Source organism: Capsicum annuum, chromosome 5 (genome assembly GCF_002878395.1).
Source record: "Capsicum annuum cultivar UCD-10X-F1 chromosome 5, UCD10Xv1.1, whole genome shotgun sequence".
Classification (NCBI taxonomy): domain Eukaryota; kingdom Viridiplantae; phylum Streptophyta; class Magnoliopsida; order Solanales; family Solanaceae; genus Capsicum; species Capsicum annuum.
The window spans coordinates 128,993,795-129,013,378 of NC_061115.1; the positions used below are offsets into that span (position 1 = coordinate 128,993,795).

A 19,584-nucleotide genomic window follows, 5' to 3' on the forward strand; every position below is an offset into this window, starting at 1 on the left:
AAGCGATAGAAAGAGGGATGAGTTTGCTAATCTTAAGTAGGGGAACATGTTAGTTGCAACTTATGAGGCCAAATTTCATTCATTGTCTTGGTATGCATCTCATTTGTTAAAAACTGAGGAGGAGAGGATCTATCATTTTGTGAAGAGGTTGAATATAAGTCTCCAAATTTTTGCTCTTCAGATGACTTCATCAGGTATGTCTTTCCAGGAGATTGATTTTGTCAAAAAGGTGGAGGGTATAAGGCAAGAGGGTTATACCAAGACATAAGAAAAGAAAGCCCGCAGAGGAGGCATTTTTAGTGGTTCTTATTCTAGGGGTCAGAGTCTTCAGGGATACCCTGCCCGCCCCATTCAGTCAGCGATATCGATGTTTATGGGTGGTTCGTCAGGAGCTAGCCAGCCTTTTTCTTACTCTAGTGGTTACCTCGCTTTATCTTCATCAGTTTAGTGGCATACCTTGGACCGTCTATGTTATGAGAGTGGAGAAGTGGGTCACGTTAGGAGGTCTTGTCCGTGTGCAAGGCAGTTTGGTCAGCCTATCCAATAGTAGGCTTCTAAATCTCTACTTTCAACAGGTAGGAGAGGTGATGGTAATGATAGAGGCTGTCCACAGTGTGGTCGTGGGGGTCATCAGGTAGGTAGAGGTGGTAGTCAGCCCCAGCGAGGTAGTTTTTAGCTTGGCAGAGGTGACGTTAAAACTGGTGGTAGGGCCCATATCTATGCCTTTCCAGGCAGGCCCGAGGCAGAGGCACCCGATGCTGTTATTGCAGGTATTGTTCTTGTCTGTTACCAGATGGCCACCATATTATTTGATCTTGGCTCTACTTTTTTCTATGTGTCTGCTAATTTTGATTTGGAATTAAACATGGTGTTGATTTGGTTGACTTTTTGATTCACGTATCTACTTCTCTTGGTGATTCGGTTATGGTTGATAAAGTTTATCGTTCTTGTTTTATTATGTTTGTGGGGTATCAGATATGGGAAAAATTAGCGATTCTAGACATGGTAGATTTTGATATAATTTTGGGTATGAGTTGGTTGTCTCTATATCATGCTATATTAAATTGTAATGCTAAGACAATAACTGTGGCTGTACAGGGAATAGATAGACTTTTGTAGGAAGGTGATTATAGTTCTGCTCTAATGAAAGATATTTCTTTTTGCATACAAAGAGGTTAATTGGGAGAGGTTGTTTGACCTTTCTAGCATATCTTTGGGACACTTCCTTAGAGGTCCCATTTATTAAGTCAATTCCTTTGGTGTATGAGTTCCAAGAGGTTTTTCCTGCAGATTTACCTAGTATGCCGCTAGGCCATGACATTGACTTTTGTATCAATCTAGAGCCAGGTATGTGCCCTATTTCTATTCCTCCCTATAGGATAGCTCCAGCTGAGATGAGGGAGCTAAAGGCTCAGTTGTAAGATTTATTGAGTAAGGGTTTTATTCGTCTGAGTGCCTCTCCATGGGGTGCTCCTGTCTTGTTTGTAAAGAAGAAGGATGATAGTCTTCATATGTGTATAGATTATAGGTAGTTGAATAAAGTCACGATCCGTAACAAGTATCCTTTGCCCCATATAGATGATTTATTTGACCAGTTGCAGCATCCATATTCTCTAAGATTAATTTGAGGTCCGAGTATCATCAGCTCAAGATTCTACTTGACGATATTCCTAAGACTATTTTTTGAACCGGGTATGGGCACATGAGTTTCTTGTGATGTCTTTTGGGCTGACTAATGCCCCAGCTGCTTTTATGAGTTTGATGAAAGAGATATTTAAACCCTACTTGGATTCTTTCATGATTGTCTTTATTGGTAATATTTTGGTATACTCTAAAAGTAAAGAGGAACATGAGAATTACTCAAGGATTGTTTTAAGTTTGTTAAAACTGAAAAAGTTTTATGCAAAGTTTTCTAAGTATGAGTTCTGATTGGCTTTTGTATCCTTTTTAGGGTATGTTGTTTCAAAAGAAAGAGTGATGGTAGACCCACAGAAGATTGAAGCAATTAAGAATTGGGCTAGGCCTACTTCAGTAATGGAAGTTTGTAACTTTGTCAGCTTAGCAAGTTATTACCGCAAGTTCGTGAAGGGGTTTGCTTCTATTGCTACTCATATGACGCGGTTGACTCAGAAGGATGTACCTTTTTTTGGACTGATGAGTGTGAGGAGAGCTTTCAAAAGCTCAAGACCTTGTTGACTACCGCTCCTATGCTTGCCTTGCCGATAAAAGGTAAGGATGTTATTATTTATTGTGATGCCTCATATTCTGGTTTAGGTGTTGTATTAATGTAGGAAAGGAATGTTATTGCTTATGCTTTGAGGCAATTGAAGCCTAATGAGAAGAATTATCCCACCCATGATTTGGAGTGAGCTGCTGTAGTTTTTACTCTTAAGAAATGGATGCATTACTTGTATGGGTCTCATTGTGAAGTGTTCACTGATCACCACAGTTTACAGTAGGTGTTTACGCATAGGGATTTGAATTTGAGACAGCGTAGATAGATAGAGTTTCTTAAAGATTATGATATCACCATTCTTTACCATCCAGGGAAGGCTAATATGGTCGCTGATGCATTGAGCGAAAAGTTAGCAAGTATGGGTAGTTTGGCTTATTTGAATGCCAACAGACGTCCATTAGCTAGAGAGATTCAGACTCTATCTAACAAGTTTGTTCGAATTGAGGTGACTAAGAGAAAAGGAATTCTAGACAGCATTGAGGCAAGGTCCATATTTCTTGATCAAATCAAGGTTAAACAATTTGAGGATGCTAAGTTGAGAAAGATTCATGATAAGGTTTTGCAAGGTGAGGCCAAGGAGGCCATTCTTGATGGTGATGGTGCATTGCGAATTAAGGGGCGAGTTTGTGTACCTCATGTTGATGATTTGATTCCTACTATTCTAGTTGAGGCTTATTGTTCAAAGTATTCTATACATCCTAGAGTGACTAAGATGTATCGTGATTTAAGGCAATATTACTGGTGGGGTCGGATGAAACATGACATAGTTGAATTTGTTGCTAAATGTCAGAGTTACCAGCAGATAAAGTACGAGCATCAGAAGCCTGGTAGTACTCTTTAGAGAATGCCCATTTCTAAATAGAAATGGGAGAGGATAGCTATGGATTTTACTGTGGGTCTTCCCAATACTTTGGGGGAAGTATGATTCTATATGGGTTACTGTGGATAGATTGACGAAGTCTGTACATTTCATTCAAGTTCAGGTGACTTATAATACAAAAAAACTAGCCAAAATTTATCTTAAGTAGATTGTTCGATTGCATGGGGTCCCTGTTTCTATTATCTTTGATAGGGGTACCCAATTTACCTCTACTTTTTGGAAGAATTTGCATGAGGAGTTGGGCACGAGGTTGGACCTTAGTAAATCTTTTCACCCTCAGATTGATGGACAGTTTGTGCGGATGATTCAGGTGCTGAAGGTATGCTTTATGTGTGTGATAGATTTTGGAGGTCATTGGGATCAATTTCTACCTTTAATCGAGTTTGCATATAATAACAGTTATCATTCGAGTATCGACATGGCATCGTTTGAGCCATTATATGGGAGGAGCTATAGATCTCTCATTGGATGGTTTGATGTTTTTGAGGTAAGACCATGGGGGTACTGATTGTTTAAAGACTCGTTGGAGAAGGTTAGGTACATTCAGGAAAAGCTTATAGCAGCTCAAAGCAGACAAAAAGAGTATGTGGATCGTAAGGTTAGAGATATGCATTTTATGGAGGGTGAGCAAGTGTTACTCAAGGTTTTACCCATGAAGGGTGTCATGCATTTTGGGAAGCGGGTAAGCTCATTCCTAGATATATTAGACCATTTGAGATTCTTTAAAGTGTGGGGCCGGTGGCGTATAGATTAGCATTGCTTCCGAGTTTGTCGGGAGTGCACCCTGTGTTTCATGTGTCCATGCTAAAGAAGTTTCATGGTGATGGTAACTACATAATTCGTTGGGATGTGGTCTTGTTAGATTAAAGCCTCTCTTATGAAGATGAACCTGTTGCTAGTCTTGATACAGATGTCCGTAAGTTGAGGACTAAAGAGATTGCGTCTGTGAAGGTCCAGTAGAAGAACCGTCCTATTGAGGAGGCTCTTGGGAGACCAAAACAGACATGCGTAGAAAGTATTCTTATCTTTTTGCTGATTCAGGAAACTTCTTGTTTTCCCTTTTTGTCTTGTATTTGCCGTTCACGGATGAACGGTTGTTTAAATGGTATTTGATGTAATGACCCTTTCGGTTATTTGTGAAATTTTTTTCATCTTCTCTATTTTAGCGCTCTCCGTTGTTGTAGACGTGGATTATGACTCACGGGATGTGTACTATCAATTCTTGAGGTGTTCGGAAGTTATTGAGTCATTAATTATTAAGTTTTAAAAAAGTTAAACTCAATCATGGTCATTCTTTGACTGAGACGACCCCGGGTTAGTGTCGTAGTATTTTTAATAGGTTCGGAATGTACTTTTTAGTCAATGTACATATTTAATGTATTTATATGTCATTCCTAATAAATTTTAAGAATTTATTAAAGTTTTGAATATTTTAAATAACTAATCTAGCTGGCGGTTAATAAAAATATTATTAATTAAATTAATAGTGGGTCATACCCACCACACCACTCTCTTATTTTTGGTTATGTATGAAATTAGGGTAATATATTATCAAATCAAAAGTTATACACTTAGTTTATTGGAATAGAGAGAGAGAGAGAGCAAACAGAGGCGGCACAAAAGAGAAGAAAAGAAAAAAAGAGCGTGCACAGTTGGATCGACTTATTGCGGAGGTTAGTTGTTGCTATGAATTGTTTAAGAAAAAAAGAGTTGCTAATAATTAAGCAAAATTTTGACCAAGAATGGCTTGGCAATAGTGTTTGTACGTTAATGGTTATTGCCAATGATAGGCAGAAAGTCATAAAGGACAAATATATTATGTATTGGTGTTGTAACTTAGCCAATCATTAGCGTCCATAAAGAAGCATGTAACTGTTTTCTTTATATATTAGTTTTCTAAATGTAAATTCAAAGAAAATGACTTACAGATTATTATTATTTATGTACTTCTGTAACTGTTTCATATTTTGGGCTTAAGAAACTAATTTTTAGGTCTAAGACTTTTAGCGTAATAATATATAACAGATGTTATTAAATTCGTACAGTTATGAAAATTATATTTTAAACAGATTTGAAATGCTCGAAAGCTTTATAGAAGGGTAAGGTCCTTGAAAAGCAACTTGCGTTTGGGTCCATTGGTTGAGGTAGGTTATGGTTTAATTGGAGTTTAGACTCGACTTAATTGTGTGTATGCTCCGAAATTGGATACTTGTTGATTGGTATACGTACATGCTTGAAAGTATTGATGATTGGATTCTTGATGCGTGTATAAATATTTATTGAAAATTTACTTGATGGAATTGTCTTATGACTTTAAGTGTACTTGTAAACTTGGTACATTATGTAGTATGCTGTGAGGTTGTGTAAACTGATATTGATAATACTTGTACATGTTGGATCGGGTACCTCGTCGGTATGGATATGTATATGTTTGATAGGGTACCACGCCATTATGGATATATATGTAGGATCAGGTACCACGCCGATATGGATATGTATATGCTGGAGCGGGTACCATGCCGGTATGGATATATTTATGTTGGATCGGGTACTATGCTGGTACGTATATATTTATGTTAGATTGGGTACACGCCAGTACGGATATATTTGTGTTGGATCGGGTACCACGCTGGTACAGATATATATATGTTGGATTGGGTACTACGCCGGTATGGATATGTATATGTTGGATCGAGCACTACGTCGGTACGTATATGTGTATGTTGGATCGGGTACCACACCGGTATGGTACATGAACATAGATTTCTCCCTGCAGGTCATGACTATTTGGGCAAAAATAAATCCACAGCATGTGTGTACATAATTATGTTGATTCTACTGTTGTTTACAGCATGGTTAATACTCTTAATGGTTATGTGACTTGTTTGTAAGCACAGTTTGACCTGTTATTGCTGCATTGTTGATTCATTGAGTATTTGTTACGTGATGAAGCCTATCTACTTATTATTTGATTTATGTTGTGTACATATTATTAAGTTGAGTTGGCCTATGATACCTACCAGTACACAGTGGTTTGTACTGATACTACCCTGAACTCTTCTTTTGTTGAGTACAAAAAGTGTTACAGAGGCTCAGACACGACCTCACCTCTAGAGTTTCATTGCAGATCTTGATTCGAGGGTGAGCACTCCATCTTTAGGTTGCCATGGGTTATCTTATTTGTTATTGTCCATCTTTTGGGAAATGAAAAAAAATCCTCATTTACTATATTTTAGATATCTCTTTAGACATGATTTTTGTTAGTACTTCTTGTACGATGATTTTTGGGTCTTAGGGATTTAAGTAATGAGTTTGTCTGATTTTCGTATAATTAACTATTAGTTCTGTATTATTACAATGTTGATTTTATGAAATATCATCTTAATCTGGACTACGTGACTAGGTAATTATTTAATTTAGTTAGTTCTCCCATGGGAAGATTAGTGAGGGTGCCACTCATGACCATTTGGGTCATGAAAAAGTTGGTATCAAAGCCTAGGCTCGCCGATCTCATCGTACAAGAACATGTCTAGTAGAGTCTTGCGGAACGGTACAGAGACGTCTGTACTTTTCTTCGAGAGGCTACAGGGCAATAGGAAAATTTAAATTCTTTTTTCTTATGTGCTATTACTTAATTTTAATTGGTATCTGATGATTCCTATTGGTATCTGACTTCTTTCACTCTTATTATCGCAGATGGTAAGAACACGAAAGAATGAAGCAAGAGAAAGACGTGGAGGAGGAAGGAGAGCAGCACCCACCAGGGGTAGAGCTCAAGCTGTGGGACCAGCTAGAGAGAGGCTGGTATTTACTCCCCCACATGAGTATTTTCCTAAGGTTGTAAATGATGGAGCTATGTTAGTACAAGATAAATGAGTATCGGTTCATGATGGGGTGTCACCCGCTCAGGGAGGTGCAGTTTCGATTCAGATGTCTCCTACTGTGATTCAGCAGGTTCTGAGTTTTTTGAGTGATTTGGAAGGATCAGGGATTAATCTCACAGTACCTGTAGTCCAGCATGGGATGCAGTATGCTGCTACTGAAGCCCCTCGAATGGAAGAGACGTCAGGAGAAAATGTTTTTCCAAGATAAGTAGTGGGTCCGGTGATGACCAAAGATGAGCATGAGTTGTTCTGTAAGTTTATCAAGATGGAACCCCCTGTCTTTCACAAAACTAAGTCAGAGGATGCCTATGAGTTTATTATTGACTATTATGAGAGGTTACATAAGATGGGGGTGGTTGAGAGGTATGGTGTAGAACTAGTTACTTTTCAGTTTCAGGGAGATGCTAAGATGTGGTAGAGGGCCTATGTTGAGTGCAGGGATCTAGTTTTGCCTCCCTTGACTTAGACACAGTTTTACTTAGTTTTTCTAAAAAAGTACGTGCCTTGTACTTTGAGAGGTAGAAAAAGGGATGAGTTTGCTAATCTTAAGCAGGGGATCATGTCAGTTGCGACTTATGAGGCCAAATTTCATTCATTATCTCGGTATGCATCTCATGTATGAATATAGGTCTCCAGATTTCTGCTCTTTAGATGACATCATCAAGTAGGTTTTTCCAGGAGATAGTTAATTTTATCAAGAACGTGGATGGGGTTAGGCAGGAGGGTTATACCAAGACATCAGAAAAGAAGGCCTGCAGAGGAGGTAGTTTTAGTGGTTCTTATTCTAAGGGGTAGAGTTTTCAGGGATACCCTGCCCACCCCATTCAGTCAGCGATGTCGGTGTCTGTGGGTGGTCTGTTAGGAGTTAGCCATTTTTTTCATAGTCTGGTTGTTACCTCGCTTCATCTTTTTTAGCTCAGTGGCCTATCTTGGATCGTATATATTATGAGTGTAGCGAAGTGGGTCACATTAGGAGGTTTTGTTCGAGTGCAAAGCAGTTTGGTCAGTCTAGCCAACAATAGGCTCCTGGAGCTCTAGTTCCAGCGGGTAGGGGAGGTGGTGTTAATGGTAGAGGTCGTCCATAAGGTGGTCGTAAGGGTCATTAGGTAGGTAGGGGTAGTAGTCATCCCCATCAAAAAGGTTCTCAGCTTGGCAAAAGTGACGTTCAGACTGGTAGTAGGGCCCATATCTATGCCTTTCTAGGAAGGCCCAAGGCAGAGGATCAGACGCTGTTATTACATATACTATTCTTGTCTGTGACCAGATAGCCACTGTATTATTTGATCCTGGCTCTACTTTATCATACGTGTATGCTAATTTTGCTGTGGGATTAAACATGGTGTGTGATTTGCTTGATTTTCCGATTCATATATCTATTTCTGTTGGTGATTTGGTTGTGGTTGATAGAGTTTATCATTCTTGTTCTATTATGTTTATGGGGTATCTGACTTGGGAAGATTTAGTAATTCTAGACATGGTAGATTTTGATATAATTTTGGGTATGAGTTGGTTGTCTCCGTATCATGCTATATTAGATTGTCATGAGTTGGTATTTGATGTAATGACCCTTTCGGTCATTTGTGAAATTTTTTTCATCTTCTCTATTTTAGCGCTCTCCGTTGTTGTAGACGTGGATTATGACTCACGAGATGTGTACTATCAATTCTTGAGGTGTTCGGAAGTTATTGAGTCATTAATTATTAAGTTTTAATAAAGTTAAACCCAATCATGGTCAATCTTTGACCGAGACGACCTCGGGTTGGTGTCGTAGTATTTTTAATAGGTTTGAAATATACTTTTTAGTCAATGTATATATTTAATGTATTTATATGTCATTCCGAATAAATTTTAAGAATTTATTAAAGTTTTGAATATTTTAAATAACTAATCTAGTTGGTGGTTAGTAAAAATATTATTAATTAAATTAGTAGTGGGTCATACCCACCACTCTCTTATTTTTTGTCATGTATGAAATTAGGGTAATATATTATCAGATTAAGAGTTATACACTTAGTTTATTGGAATAGAGAGAAACAGCAAACAGAGGCAGCACAGAAGAGAAGAAAAGAAAAAAAAAAGTGTGCACAGTTGGATCGACGTATTGCAGAGGTTAATTGCTGCTATGAATTGTTTAAGAAAAAGAGAGTTGCTAATAATTAAGCAAAATTTTTACCAAGAATGACTTGGCAATAGTGTCTGTCGGTTAATGGTTATTGCCAATGATAGGCAGAAAGTCATAAAGGACAAATATATTATGTATTGGTGTTGTAACTTAGCCAATCATTAGCATCCATAAAGAAGCATGTAACTGTTTTCTATATATATTAGTTTTCTAAATGTAAATTCAATGACAATGACTTATAGATTATTATTATTTATGTACTTCTGTAACTGTTTCATATTCTGGGCTTAAGAAACCGATTTTTAGGTCTAAGACTTTTAGCGTAAGAATATATAACAGATGTTATTAAAATCGTACACTTATGAAAATTATATTTTAAACAGATTTGAAATGCTCGAAAGCGTTACGGAAGGGTAAGGTCCTTGAAAAGTAACTTGCGTTTGGGTCGGTTGGTTGAGGTAGGTTATGGTTTAATTGGAGTTTAGACTCGGCTTAATTGTGTGTATGCTCCTAAATTGGATATTATTGATTGGTATACGTACATGCTTGAAAGTGTTGATGATTGGATTCTTGATGCGTGTATAAATGTTTATTGAAAATTTACTTGATGGAATTATCTTGTGAATTTAAGTGTACTTGTAAACTTGGTACATTATGTAGTATGTTGTGAGGTTGTGTAAACTGATATTCATAATACTTATATATGTTGGATCGGGTACTATGCCAGTACGGATATGTATATGTTAGATCGGGTACCACGTCGGTACAGATATATATATGTTGGATCGGATACCACATCGGTACGGATATGTGTATGCTGGATCGGGTACCACACCGGTACGAATATATTTATGCTGGATCAGATACCACGCCGGTACGGATATATTTTTGTTGGATTGAGTACCACACCGGTATGGATATATTTATGTTAGATCGGGTACCACGCCAATACAGATATGTATATGTTGGATCGGGTACCACGCTGATATGGATATGTATATGTTGGATTAGGTACCATGCCGTTACGGATATATGTATGTTGGATCGGGTACCACGCCGGTATGGTACATGAACATAGATTGTACCCTATAGGTCATGACTATTTAGGAAAAAATAAGTCCCATAACATGTGTGTACATAATTGTGTTGAATCTATGGATGTTTACAGTTTGTTGCTACTCTTGATGGTTATGTGACTTATTTGTGAGCACTGTTTGACTATAATCCCACAGGAAGATTAGTGTGGGTGTCACTCATGACCATTTGGGTCGTGTCATTAAATAACATGACAGTTCTTATTTCAAAAACATATGAAACTTATGCAAACACGCTCTCTTTTCAAGAGTTTTACACATGGTGGTCAATTCTTTCATTAATCACATGCAGTTTCTTTATTAGGAAAACATAGCATTTAGAATAGAAATCACCACTTTGAAAAATGCGTCAAACGACCATGGATAATAATCTAGAGGCATTTAACCTCAAGAATGATCATCAATCATAAAACAGCCTCAATATTGGTTATACATAAATCTCATGATAAAAAAATGGCTCTTAATAATTCATGCTCTCAAAACAATTCACAATCATGCCATGCAAAATTCATAAATTTCATCATGGGGAAGGAAATTTCACAAGTCACATTTGTAAATAACTTGTCGAATTCAAATCACATATGCACGAGATTATAAATTAAGTTTATGTAAAAAACACCCATGAAAAATACGTACTTTCATCGAATTGGTTCATAATGCATGCTCTTAAAATAATTTCTCCAAAACTCATTACATATACATACATATATATAACTTTAAAGCTTGTTAAAACCGTAAAATCTATGTCCATGCGACTTAGGATAGCCCCACGTACCTTGAATTAATGAAAAAGTTGAGAAACTTTGACCCTTGAGGCTTAATCTCTCAAACCCTAGTTAATTTTCCCATCTCTTGCTTAAGAAAGATGAATTAGGGATTTGGTGAGTGATAAAACGTGTTTAAGGACTTTAATTTCATCCCTATTGAGTTAAAATGTTTTGGGAGGATAAAAGACTTTATTGCCCTCAAATAATACAAAACGGAGCACTTTACACCGCTATGCCTTTGCTATGCAGCAGAACATTCGCACAAGCCAAGGTGTACGATGCATAGCCAATTGCACAACCCCCAAGTGGGCGACACACATCCTTTGCCTAGCCCTAAGTATACAATGCATGCCAATCGCCTGGCAATTCCAGTGGTTGTTGGTGATGGCCATGCTATGCACGACTATGGCATGGGGTTTACATTGCGATGCACACTCAATTTGAAGATTCTAGAACACCACCAACACCTCCCCCAACGTCCAAACATGGCCTACCATCGATACGAGGATCCTAAAGGTCATTTTAGAGAGCGTTATTGAGCGTTACGGCACGATGTGTCACATTTATATATGTCCTTTTTCATCACTGACTCTCATTTTTGGATCTTTTTCTTTATTGTATTATTTTCGACTCTACCTTCACCTTCTCCACCATCATGCAAAGTGTAATGATATGCTGATTTTACAAATATGATGTTATTTTCCAAACTTAGAATTTTGTACTATTAAAAATCCATTGAAATATCAATTTGTAATAATATACTGATTTCACTAATATTTGGACCCTTAATAACATCAATATATTTATCTATTATTCCTAATTATATTTTTCCATTTTCAACCTGTCTGGGATTGCTTTTTTCTAAAAAAAAAAATATTTTATTTGAGGAATTTTTTTTAAAAGAATGTCGTTTGATAAACTTGTAAAAATGCTTTAAAAAAGAAGCAGAAACAATTTTTCTATTATTGGGAAGAAACAAAAAATATTTGCTTTTTCAAAAAGCAGAAGGAGAAAATTGTTTTTTCATGACAACAATATCTCTATCACTTGTACACCCCCTCCCCCAGGGGAGGGGGAGAGTGAATTGTATGTTTTTTAAAATTTAGCTAGTCCACTACTCTCTGGACCCAGTCGACTGATGATTAGACTACCTCTAATAATTGTTAGTCCTTTAATTAAACATTCAAGATGTAGAATATAATATGAGAACATAAAATAAATGACACCAGAATTTTTGTACTGATTCGGAACTAATGGGGTATCCTAATCCAGTTTCCTTCTGTTGCAAGGAGGTTCTCACTTTAAGCTCTTTGTAACTTGAGTTGAGTACAACCTTAGTGATTTTTCGCGTTCCCCATCAACGTTTACAAAGTTGATTTTCACTCGTTCACTAACAACTCTTTGATTTTCACCCGTTCACAAAAAAAATGATAATGACATAATCTCTAAATATAATGCCTCACCAAATTACAATGCTTATGAAGAGTAGAAAAAAGAGACTTAAGAGTCGCTGAGATGAAAGTAAGTGTGGCTGCGTATGTCTTCACTAATGAATTTTTGTATTTATAGTACTTGTAATGCTCCCTTGAATCTTCAAACAATTTGTGCAGATTTTCTTCTTGATCTTGAGCAATAAAAAAGAATTTTCTTCATAATAAATATTGATTGTTGTAGATTCTCTCTCTTCTCTTTACAAATCAAGTTGTGATGGTTGCACCTCTTATACTTGATTATTCACTTCACAATCTTGTACAGATTTGATTAGATTTCTTATAGATATTGCAATAAAGAATTTCGTTGATATTTTGAACAACTTCAAATGCAGTGTTCCCTTATTAAAGATCCATAAGTTTAGTCTTCTACTTATACTTCCTTATTATAGATCTCAGACAATCTTTCTTTATTGTCTAAATAATTTCAGTCATGGTATGTGAGATCGCTCAAATCACATAATAAATATTTTCATCCTTAAACTGATGATGTAGTATTCCCATGATCAATATAGTAGATTTATTTCTCAAAATAATTCATGCTATATCCTTCTAATAAATATTCAATAATATTTTTGAATAATTTCTTTCTATTTTTGAGCCAATAGTATATCTATCAGCATCTTAATTTTCATTACTTTGTAGATCAAATCCGATAGCTTTCTTTCATAGATATCTCTATAGAATATTTTCTTTTCAAAGAAACAAATGTTCTTCCCAATAATTTCTCTGTACTCTTTTTTGGCTTGTACAAATATGAGCTTTTATTTTGGCCACCCAAGAGAATTTCAAGATCCTCTTCATTTCACCTTTGATCTTGATTTGAATGTAAACACATCTATCTTCTTAATTTTGAATTTTGATCACTTTGAATTTGAACTCTTTTGTGAACTTGAAATTCAAATATATCTTGATGCTCTATAACTATTGGACCTTCTTTGAGTAATAAATTAATCTTGATGTTTCTCTTATGTAGAATATTTCCTTCCATAGGATTGTAGCAAATGTTCTTCACAATACTTTATTTTTCTTATTTATTGAGATATTCAATAATTTGTTCTTCATTAAATAAATCTTGATTTGGATAATTTTTTTTTTCATAATATCTTCTTTTCCAAGTTTGTTGAGATCTTCACCAAATCAATCCTCATCAATTAAACCTATATCAAAAATAAATTTACCACAAGTAAATATTCTTTTATTAAATTGTATTGGTTTGTTATCATCAAAATCAGCAGGTGAAATCTTGGACCTAACAATCTCCCCCTTTTGATGATGGCAAATCATTGATTTCTAAACTTTTAATTTTAACAAAAGACTAAATACGAAGGATGACAACTTCTCTGAATTATTAAGCTTCCCCAAAATGAATGTTCCTTTGATTATTGGGGCATGACAGAAAAGCTCCCCTCACTTCATGCACTCTTTTTTTCTTAAGACACTAACAAAATAAATGTTTTGTACAGAAAAACTTCTCCCTCTTTGACATCATAAAAAAGGGATGAAAACTGGTAATAAAAGTATTGGTTAACTAGGTCTCAATATATTTCATAGAATGTATAATTGGCACATAATGAGTATATTTCAATGGAGAACCAAGCTTTATAACTGTGAATGAATTACGAAAAGATATATTTAGCACTTCAAGTCGATAAGATAGAATCTTCAATTGAACAAATACACACATTAGCTAAAAGATAATCAATCAAAAAATATTTGAGAAATATTTTAAGAGTGTAAAAACATGAAAGAATATATTGAGTCAACTATAAGGTGTGTGGTTGTCAAGAATCTCGAATATTAACACAAGATATTTGAAATTCATTTAAAAAAAGATTGTAACTATCACCCTTCAGAAATATTTGTCAACAACTTGCATATTCACAAATGATACACATATAACAGTTAGAAAGAAAAAAATTTCTTACCAGTAAAAAGGATACAAGATCACACATTAGTACATACCATTTTTTTTCATAGTGAGAAAATATTGACATGGATATACTCATTGTCCTCAGAAGCACTTCTCATGTAGCCTTGTATCATCTATATAAGATTGAGAGTCCTTACTCCCGACTTCTCGTGATACACATAAATCTGATCTATTCTTATTCACCTTGTCTCTTGCAATGTTTGAGTCTAAGAGTATCCTGCTAGATAAGTTCAGTTAATTTACAATATTCATGTACAGTGAAATTTTCACACGAAATCTTTTGAGTATTCCCTTTGAGTACTTGAATTGATAAAGAGACTTCTCATTTATCTTTGAATATTAGAACCTGATCAGGATTGTTAATTCTCCTTTTGTAATCATCTCAAGTTCGAATACCTTGTAAAAACTTTAAGAAAATCTTGGTACAACTCATCGTTAGTACTACATGATAACGTATATGGGTAATTATAAAATCACAAACATGCTTTGAAAAAATCATTTTTCAAATAAAGAGAAATCAACTTTTCATACTGTTCTCTTGGGATGGTTTCAAATCATAAGAATTGTTCCTATGAGTACAAAGAAATTTTTAAAAAATGTTTGAGAAATAATTATATAATTATAGCCTATTTAGAAAATAATTTTGACATGTAAAATAGTTTTAATGCTTTATAAAATGCTCATGAAAGGTAATATCTCAATGCATGTAAAGAAATCTTCTTGTAGTGAAACCTAGGGGCTATAAGTTTACCCTTAGTTTTGACAACCGTATCATTTTCACCAGGTACATCTGAATATTGATAATTGCATCTTATTGACGATGAGATCGATTGTGATATATTGTTCATTTATATTTAATAATTCTTGCGCTGCCAGGTTCTTTCATTTATATCAGTACTTCTTTCTGATTCTGCTTGCATGTATGTATCCATATGAAATTTAATGTTTGTTTTTCAAAGTACACTCTTTATCGTCATACTCATATCGCTTCAAAAAAATTAGTCTAAAAAAATAAGCATAAAGGTCTTTGTAACTAAATGTGTGAAAACAATAAGAATTATACTCATATGGCCAATGGATAATTCATATTTACATCATAATTCTTTATTTCATTCTATGATATATATATTATTATTTTATTCTTTACTCCTTTTCTTTAAAGAAAATCAAAAATATCACTGATGATGATGATCAAAGAATATATTTAACTCTTTATTTTTTATTATCAATAAAAATAAATTACAGAGAAATCATGTTGTAAGATCAAGTGGTATTTTGGCAGAGCTTTTAAATATTTATAGTAAAAGTCTATTGATACATGTCCTTTTTCGCCATTTAACTCTCAAAATCACTTCTTGAAAAAGATTATCCAAACACAATTTGTTTATCAAAAATACTTTTCAAATGAATTTCTAAACACAAATTGCTTTCTTTTTTTCAAAACTACTTTTTTGAAAAATTATTTTATAAAAATGCTTCTTAAATAAGCAATATTGTAACAACAATTCCAAATGGGATCTTTGTAAAGTAAGTTGTTATGCATATATATTTAGTTCAAAGAAAGGAAGAGTCGAAAAAAAGCTCCACACTTTAATTGGCCAAACACATCGACAATCCTCTAAACTTGATATGAACTTTCACTTTGGCATATAAAGTGGACTTTGTTCATTTTAAACACCTAAACTAGCCTCCAACTGTGTCATTTTTACACCTTTTTGACAATGAGCAAAAAAAATAAGAAGAGTGTAATACACTCTCAGGTGACATGGAAAGAAACAAATAAAATAACAATATGTAGCATTTTAAATTTATTTAAAAATCTTTTACTCAAAAAAATAATTTTAAAATCTTTTAACAGAATCTCCCCCATCCCTATGTTTATTCTCCGCCTACCCTATCTTTTTTGTTTTAACAAAACAACTCCACCCCACCCATTTCTAGGGATCATCTTTGATTTCTTCTCCATTGAAATGTGCAAAAAACTTTCATCATTTTGTCATGAGCTCATTCAATGGAGGTCGACAAATCTATTCTTTAATTAATTTTTTATTTTTGAATCTTTTTCTTCGTTGTATTATTTTCTAGCTCTACCATCACCTTATCCACTATTTCCATCAACAAAAATGGATACCAAAGTGTTAAAAATCAAAGAAAAAATATATATGTATTAGTTAACTGTAAATGCTTCAAAGATTTTTCCATTGTGTTTTAGTCAATGTGCAAGAGTCTCCATTTTTTTATTTCAACATTAATTAGAATATCCGAACTTGTTTCCAGAGAATACTAACCTGTTTTTAGAGAAATTATTGAATACAAACAATGAAGAAGAAGAGAAGACAAAAATTGATCTTTGAAGAATTTGAGAAATTAATATACATATATATATATAAAAGAGGATTAGAGGCATGCTGATGTGGCATGTCTCAAAATCTAGCATTCTTATTTATCTAATTATTAGTTTTTTTGAGTTGTTTTTCAAATTAATTTCTTCTTTTAATTCTACCCATTTATTTCTTAATGAATTTATTAAATATGATTTAATTTCAAGCATTACATGTTGCAACAACAACAAAAAAAATTGTTGCTTCAAACAATCCTGGTCTTCTATTCCTTTCACCAAGTATCGTTAACAATTCTTCTAGAAAAAATAAATAAAGATCCATTTGCTTTGCAACAATAACAAAAAAAACTGTTGCTTCAAACAATTCTGGTCTTCTATTCCCTTCACCAAGTATCATTAACAATTCTCCTATAAAAAATAAATCAAAGCTCCATTTAATTTCTTCATCTCTTATTTGAGCACATACACTGTTAATTTTCTTCTCTCTGTGTTGCTAGCGGCTTATGGGAGTATATAATTTTGATGGTAAGTGTTCAATTTCGTTGTAATTTGTCAATGTTTAATTTTGTGCATTCCATCTTTTCCATTTTTCTTTGTAACTAACCCTGAGAAGGAGATGGCTTCCCATTTTGTATGGGTTATTTTTTTTACTGTAGAGTTCTTTAACACAATCTATTAATAAGACCTGTAAGTATTCAATTTTTTTGTAATTTCTTTAATTTATCCAATCTATTAACGACATGACAAAGTATCCAATTTTAATTTATTGTAATTTCTTTAATTTAGCCAATCTATTAACGGCCTGACAAAGTATTCAATTTCAATCATTTTGGCTGTGTAGCGAAGCCTCATTGTTTGTAATTATACCTCCAATTATTTTAATTATTTGGTTCTTACTTTTAGGTTTGACTCTTTATGGATAAAGTTGTTGTGGTTGTGTGAGGTGAAGTTAGCAAATTTGATCGATGGTGAATGCACAAAGAGCAAGCAAATAGAAGCATCCATAAGGAGAAAGCAAATAAAAGTAGTCATAAAGAGCAAGCAAATAGAAGCAAGCAACTGAATTAGATAACATGGAGAAATGAGTTGTTTCACTTACAAAGAGCAAGCTTTGGCTTGTGGATTTAGCTGGTAGTGAGAGGCTTACGAAGGTTGATGTCTATGGTGATAGGGTAACGGAAGCTCAAAATATCAATAGATCACTTCACTTTCTTTAATTTATTCCTATACAGACCAAAAAAAGAGAAGATTATGCCTACTGAGCCAAACATCGCTGATTGCATCAAATACGAAAATCCAAAAAATCGTAATACTAATGTTAAGAAGGCTCTTACAAGTACAGTAGAACAACAGATTGTGGCTATGTGGAATTTAGGTTCTTTTCAATTATACATTAGAAAAAATAAGAACCTATGGAGTTGCGTGAACCCCATAGGTGGTAATCCGAAGTAATATCCCAAAGAACATGGGATGACCTCCAGAATTTTCTATCATCTTCTGTTTTGACTGCAGCTAAGGTTTGGCTATAAATTTTTTGTTTCGCATACTTTAAGTTAATTAAATTCATATGTGCAATATGAATAACTTTTCAGCTATTCGTCACGTTGATTTTTTACCAGAGGAATTTGATTATAAAGAAACATATGGGAGGAAATTGTATCTTGGTTGGTAAAGCTACTAGCACTAGATATAGAACAAAATAGTCTTCGGTGTTGTGTTCTTATTTTTGTCCATGATAATGATATTCGTGGACTTCTCCGTGTCGTTGTATTTGAGTTTAGTCTTTTCTTTACTCATTTTTAAGAGATAAATGATTGTTTGGTTGCAGACAGTAGTTGCTACAGCTCAACAGACATTCAAGGTAATTGAAGGGGCCAAACCAATTGCCTCATCCACAGTTGAAACCATTTCATCAACTGATCTAGCTGTTATTGCAGTAGCTGGTGGCACATTATTTCTGGCCTATCTTCTACTACCCCCTGTCTTCTCCGCTCTCTCTTTCAGCTTTCATGGTTACAAGGGTAATTAGATGGGTTTTCTTACTCTTGACTATCTCCCTTAATTTTGTGAAAGGTGTACTAGTGTAAACCTAAAAAAAATCTTAAGCATAATTTTGGAGCATTGGAAAGTAGATGTAGTAACCCGGAGGAATCTCCTAAAGTATATAAAATTAGTACTCCTAATGGTTCTAATCATAATATTTATTACATTATGAAACTTCTCGATGAGCTCATCTATGTCACCAGAACCAATACCTAACAGATGAGAAATGTAATGCTCATTTGTCTTCAACATAGTCAATTTTATGATGGTACGAATGGAAAAAAATGCAGATATCTTGTGTTTATTAGTCATGCATTTAAAATTAATTTTCTTTAGGATATCTTAATAACATTCTCCAGAATGGGGAATTAGTTAATTAGACTAAGATCAAAGTATGCAAGTACTAACAGTTTTTAAACTTTATGAACTGAAGGAACTAATGCTGTTCATTTCATGCATCTCCTTAATATTGGCACAGCTGGCGCTACTCAAGTGATCGCCTTCTCAAATAAACTACAGATCACTTTTTCACAAGCTTCTTCCATAAGCCTCCCTCCTCCGCGTATATAATTAGATCTGGTTGGTAGGTTGGTTCATTCCATTATCTTGAGTGACTGAAATCATTAACATACTTGAAATTATGCTCACAATTTGTTTTAATAGCATTATCTTGACACCAAGTTAGTCGTTTGTAGCTTTATTACCCATTTTCATTTTCCTATTAATTTTGGGAAGTAAGATTTGGAATGCAATTTCCAGGTGAACTAACACCTGCTCAAACACTGGACAATATG

At 34.5% G+C, this 19,584-nt stretch overlaps 1 pseudogene; it reads left to right on the top strand.

Moving 5' to 3' along the window:
- The first annotated feature begins 46 nt into the window (after positions 1-46).
- Positions 47-19,360, top strand: LOC107871871 (annotated as a pseudogene).
- The last annotated feature ends 224 nt before the right edge of the window (positions 19,361-19,584 follow it).